Source organism: Engystomops pustulosus, chromosome 11 (assembly GCF_040894005.1).
Source record: "Engystomops pustulosus chromosome 11, aEngPut4.maternal, whole genome shotgun sequence".
NCBI lineage: Eukaryota > Metazoa > Chordata > Amphibia > Anura > Leptodactylidae > Engystomops > Engystomops pustulosus.
In genome coordinates this window covers 27,622,665-27,628,837 of record NC_092421.1, presented here as the reverse complement: position 1 = coordinate 27,628,837, position 6,173 = coordinate 27,622,665, and the positions used below count along the sequence as shown (strand labels likewise).

The 6,173-nt window shown below is 32.4% G+C and overlaps 1 long non-coding RNA gene across 1 annotated transcript; it reads right to left on the bottom strand.

The window, feature by feature from the left end:
- Positions 1 to 951: 951 nt before the first annotated feature.
- LOC140105559 (uncharacterized) lies at positions 952 to 5,115 on the bottom strand. The gene is made up of 4 exons (XR_011850584.1): positions 4,853 to 5,115; positions 4,698 to 4,771; positions 3,441 to 3,582; positions 952 to 2,363 (listed from the first exon to the last, which is right to left on the bottom strand). It is a non-coding gene; the product is annotated as an uncharacterized lncRNA (long non-coding RNA).
- Between the last annotated feature and the right edge of the window lie 1,058 nt (positions 5,116 to 6,173).

Sequence of the window (6,173 nt, the reverse complement as noted above, 5' to 3'; positions counted from 1 at the left end):
TCATAAAAACCCCACCACACCTCTGTCTGCTAATGAGGACATTTCCTTCCCAATTCACCTTAGTAATAACAGGGATTGCCTTTCCCAGGTGAACAATAGTCTCTTCTACAAGTTCAGATCCTACATTAAGGTCCCTCACTCTTTCCTGTGTGCTGTGGTCACCCCCCTCCTCCCTTGGTGTGTTTGACCTGTCTCCTGGTCAGAGATGACACTTTATAAAGTTCTAACTGGTCTGCACCAGGAGGATCTTCCTCCCTGTTATCCATTCTCCCATGACCGATTAAACATCAACTGGTTGAATAAAAATTAATATCAACTTCTAATGTCATGTTGTTTATAGCTAATGAACTGGTTAGGGGATAAATACATCAGCAAGACATTTGCCTCTCCCAGGAAGATTATAACATTGGATTGGATTGCCTCTCCATGTCCCTTTTAATCCACTAAAGTTCCATATGCACATTTTTGTGATTTTTTCAATTATTGTAATAATAATATAATATTGTATATGCAATGTTGTATGCATTGTCAGATAAAAATATTATTGCTGGGTAATTAAAATATCATATTACTAAATGCATACAAGAAGTGTATCTAAATCTATCGGTGTATATATGTGTGTGTGTATATATATATATATATATATATACATATATATATATATATATATATATATATATATATATTACACTTCTTGTGTGCCAATATGACATTATAAATAACAATTTACAAGATATTTATATATATATATATATAATTTGTTATTTATATTATCTATAATATGTTATAGATATATATATATATAGATAGATATATATATATATAGATAGATAGATATAGTGTATATTAAAATATATGACATTTTGAGCTTCATATACACACGGCAAGATAAAAGAAAGTTTGACAATAACTATTACACAAATAGACTTTGCAAACCAATTTAAGCAGAGACATAAATGCAACTTTAATGAAGAATCAATGTGCAAATAGTTCATTTTTTTCTCAAGAATCCATCTGTGAACCTGACAGAGACTCTCACATCGTTAAATCAATACCAAATCTTTAGTTTGCGATGGTGGAGCAGATTGGGGTATGATTTGTCTAAAAGATTTGGTTTGGTGTCCTATAAAAAAAAAATTGTGTGTAGATCTTTTTGCTTGTGGTCCTTTTGCTTTAGAAAATCCGAGGAATATAATAATTTATCCCCGTAATTTTGTGTGTACATTTTCTCGGATCTTCCAATTCTGGGGGGAAAATGGAAAAAACAAACACATATATATTGGTAAAACATGATATGCTCTTTTTGGGGGGTTTTGATGGCTCCTCCAGAGCTGCACCTTGAATTAGTGGGGATGGTATCCGTGGCTTTCTACCTCCTGTAAGGGTTTATTTAGCTGGATTTTCTTTTCTGGTTTGTATTAGGTCTCACTCCACTTCTTTGACTTTTATAGTTATCTAAAGTGTTTAGTTGTGGATGACTGCACCATCCAGCAGGGAGACAGGGCACCCAACTGAGAGGAGAGTGCAAAACGCTGGACAGACCTAGTGGTGCTGTGTGAGAGACGGGCTATTAACCAGGAGGTGGATGGCTCAGAGCACACAAGACCCAGGTAAGAATGGAGTGCATGGGGTACCTGTCACAGCTCCCAATCCATGGAATCTTTGAACTTGGCTTGAAAAGGGAGGACCATGTCCAAGGGCAGCAGTTGGAATCTAAAACTGTGACGAGGAACATGAAAAGGTGGATGTGACATTTACCAACTTTTCTGAAAGTATAAAACTTTTTATGTAAGATAGTACAACTTTTACAGAAATCATAGGGCAGGAAAATCATATTTTATACATAAAACTATTCTATGTGCATTATTTAAAAATTATATTTGAAATACAACCAAATTATTTCATGCAAATTGTATAAATATTTCACATGAATCATTGATAGATTGTTACATTTACTTTATTTTTGGTAGTTGTAACTTCGATGCCGCACACTTGTGCTTAGGACGAAAAAGAAATGGAATATTACAGCAAATAATTATATATTTTTAATCATTACAATTTTATTTTCACTGTTTTTATTTTAAGAATGGTTATTTCATAAATAATAAGTAAAGCGAAATTTTGCAGTTTGCTGGATAAATAATGACATGGCAACGCGTTTCCACAAGAGGAATCATTAGCTCTTTGTAAATTGTAATACATATTCTGAATAGTCCCAAGTGGAATTAAGAAAACACTGGGAGAAATGCTAATTGTTGTGTCCAGATAAAGTTTCTCAGCATCCACCTCTCCCCTCTTCCACCTCTTCTTCCTCCTTTTGGAGTGTGTTGTTAGGATCTGGTGAAATCCCCTTTGCATTTCAGCTTTAAATAGGGAGATCAATAGAAAACAGTTGTAATGATACAATTAATTATGGCAAAATTAAAAGCGAGTAGAAAATCAATCTCTGATGGTGTTGAAGATGAAATTAAATTGATAGTCCATCTGTTCACCCCGCAGACCGTATAAATATTCAACCCAAGGACAGAGCTAATGGGATCAGACTGCCTGGGATTCTTCACTGCTCCCTATCCTCTCTACATGTCCCATCTATGGGGAGCATCTGCAACACCACCTTACCCTTCTTTACACCCTATTTAACCCTTCACCATAAAGCTGGGGGAATCTGAACACTACGGAAGTAGATCATCTTCATATGATTCCCATTATATCGTTTAATACTCAATTTAATTATTGAAAATCACTAGACTGATATTTAAAAGAACCACTGATACAGTATTATACAATCTTAGACTTCAATAATAATATACCGAACTACATAGTGCCACAGTTCTATACAATGCCAAGAGACTTTACTATATATATATATATATATATATATATATATATATATATATATATATATATGTATATATATATATATACATATATATATATATATTACATATATAGTTCTATACCCAAAATTATTATTATTTAAACTTTACAAAGTTCCATTTGATATTAAATTCTACTACACTGATGTATTACTATTATTATTAATATTATTACTATTATGTTGTATTATACTATACTGGCATGACACTATATTACTCCACACAATATTATATCATATATTATGATATATATTATTTATTACTAATTTTCTATATACAATATATTATAATAAACAATTCAATACTGATATATATATATATATATATATGTGTATATATATATATATATATATATATATGCTATAGTAATATTATAGTATTAAGTGCTTCGCTGATTTATTTGCATATTATGCTATGCCTGCCTAATTTATTTATTATTTGAAATTTCTAATATTTTATACTACGTTGTGTTATATTATATTGTGCCTTGCCAAATGATTTATTACACTATACTGAAATACACATAGATTTTATGACAAATATAACAAACCATACTATACTTACATTATTTCTCTCGGATCAGTACTTTATCTCTGCTTCTTCATCTCCATATTCTATCAGCCACTTCGCTCACAGCATGGCAGTGTGGGGTTAATGTGGAGGTGCACAGCTCCAACTTGCTGCCTTCTTTCTCTTTCTCTTGGCTCTAGTGACATGCAGTGGAAGAGCTTAAAAGATACAGTCCAGCCAAAGAGTTTACCATCTCTGTGAAACTTACCAGATACGATTAACCCGTGTAGTGCTGGCTAGACTGACAATATTCAGATCTGTGATGGGCCTCATTTGCAGCTGCTGATGATACATTATTAATTCTATATGATTGTTGTTCTATGTGCGATGGTTGATCTTGTATTTTATTGTTTGTGTCTTAAAGGCGACTGATTCCCACATTGATTTGTTTTGATTGACTTTAGTACAGATGAACCTGCAGTCTGTGTGTATGTCCCCTTATCTGATTAGTAATGTAACCCTTTCTTACCCTATCTCATATCATCCCAGTTGAAATCCCCGACATTCAATCTGCCTTTTATTCTTTAAGTGGCTTGTTGTCAGGATTTTAAGGATAAAGAATTAGCAAATGATCTGACTGACCCTTCTCCTCCCACCCACATCCAGGGAGCCTGGGGGCACAAACCTCAACACCAATTGCCTATATTAATTGATGTATTAGAAAAGAAGTTACTACTGCCTCCCCTCCTACCACAGCAGCCTGATAGGGGCCTATTCTCCTACACCACAGGCAAAGATCAAATACAATGACATTAAATTACCATGAAGATGAAAAAAAAAACAAACGCAATATTTATTGCAAATTAATGCATATTTTAATAAAAACTAGAAAATATCATAGGGATTATTAAACACATAATAACTGTGAGTATTATTGCTGTTGTTTTTGAGTAAAATTTACTTTTATATGCAATTATATTGTTTCATTCGTTTATTGAAATCTGTGTTTGTAAATGTAAGGCTGCACTAACGAATTCAGGTCAGAGGGATAGAAGGACGGACAGATAGACAGATAGACAGATAGATAGATAGATAGATAGATAGATAGATAGATAGATAGATAGATAGATAGATAGATAGAGTAAGCTTGGATACATAATATGATTATGCTACAGATGTAGAATAATAATTGAAAAAGCACTATTTTATGACTAGTGTGCTTATTACCAGTATATACAAGGATCAGTACGTTACATAGCAGTATAATATTAGTAGTATGAGTATGTTAGGTAGTAGAGAGGAATAACTTACAGAAATAGAGGAGCAGATACAGGACAGTGGTGACCTGCAGCAGTAGAGGAATAGTTTATTGACGGGTGACAGACCTGTTAGGGACATAAAGCAGCATGGAGAGACCATTAATGATGACATGAAGGAAACTGAGAATATGAATATTTTAGGCTAACCTTAGCAGAGCGATGTCCTGGTGTGTGTAGAGGCTGTGTCCACCTGCTTGTTGTACCTCTTCTTCCAGAGTCCTCTCCTTCCCTAGGCTCAGCTTGCTGGGAGGATATGATGGCTGATCACTGTATACACACTCCCTCCCCTCCTCTCACTCACACCCTGGCACCTCCATGCCTCTCTGCCTGAATATTTCATACTCCTATCTACCTGCACTCACTCCAGATCTCCTGCCCCAATGCTCCTCATCACCCTTCTCCTCCTCATCATCATCCCTCTCTCCCTCCATTCCTTTTCTCTTTCACTAAACCCAGAGGCCATTAACAGCTCATGCTGGAGATGAATGACTCCCTGCCATTCTAACAAACCCATTTTAATTACATGTCAAACTTAGTCTTTTTCACTTTCAAAGGGGGTTAATCATTATTAAAAAAAATCTCCTAAAGAGCTCTTACTACCAAACTCTCTCAAAACTCTCTTAAACATAAAACTTCTGTAGTTCATTCATATTATTATTTTTATTTTTATTATTTTTAACCTTATGCATTCTTTAATATGTGTTTTAATTTTATGCTTCTAATATATATATTCTAATATATACATATATAAATATATAATATAATTATATATATATATATATATATATATATATATATATATATATATATATATTCCTTACCTTAAAAATATTGCCATATGTACATCGTATTTAATAACTTTTAGTAAAGCAAGTAATATCATAGAAACATGAAAATATGGAATTAAATTGTTAAAATAAAATTATAGATAATAGATAGATACAGTAGATGGATATGAGATAGATTGAGATAGACAGTAAATAGATAATATATAGCTAGATAGAAAATATATAACATTATAGAAGTATCAGTCACATCAGGTATATGATAGAGAAGTAGATAAATTGGTAGATAGATACAGAAGATGGATATGACATATTCATATAATATAAATACAGTAGATATAGATATATAAATACAGAAGATACAGAATGTATAAAATTATAGCTTGGTAGATAGATAAGTATCAGTCAAATCAGGTAAGTAATAGATAAGTAGATTAGTAGATAGCTAGATAATAGATATGATAGATAGTTAATGCATATGATAGATAATACATATCATAGATAGATAGATAGATAATAGATATGCTAGATAGTTAATACATATGATAGATAATACATATCATAGATAGATAATAGATATGATGGATAGATAGATAGATAGATAGATAGATAGATAGATAGATAGATAGATAGATAGATAACACATATCATAGATATTACATATCATAGATAGATAGAAAGAA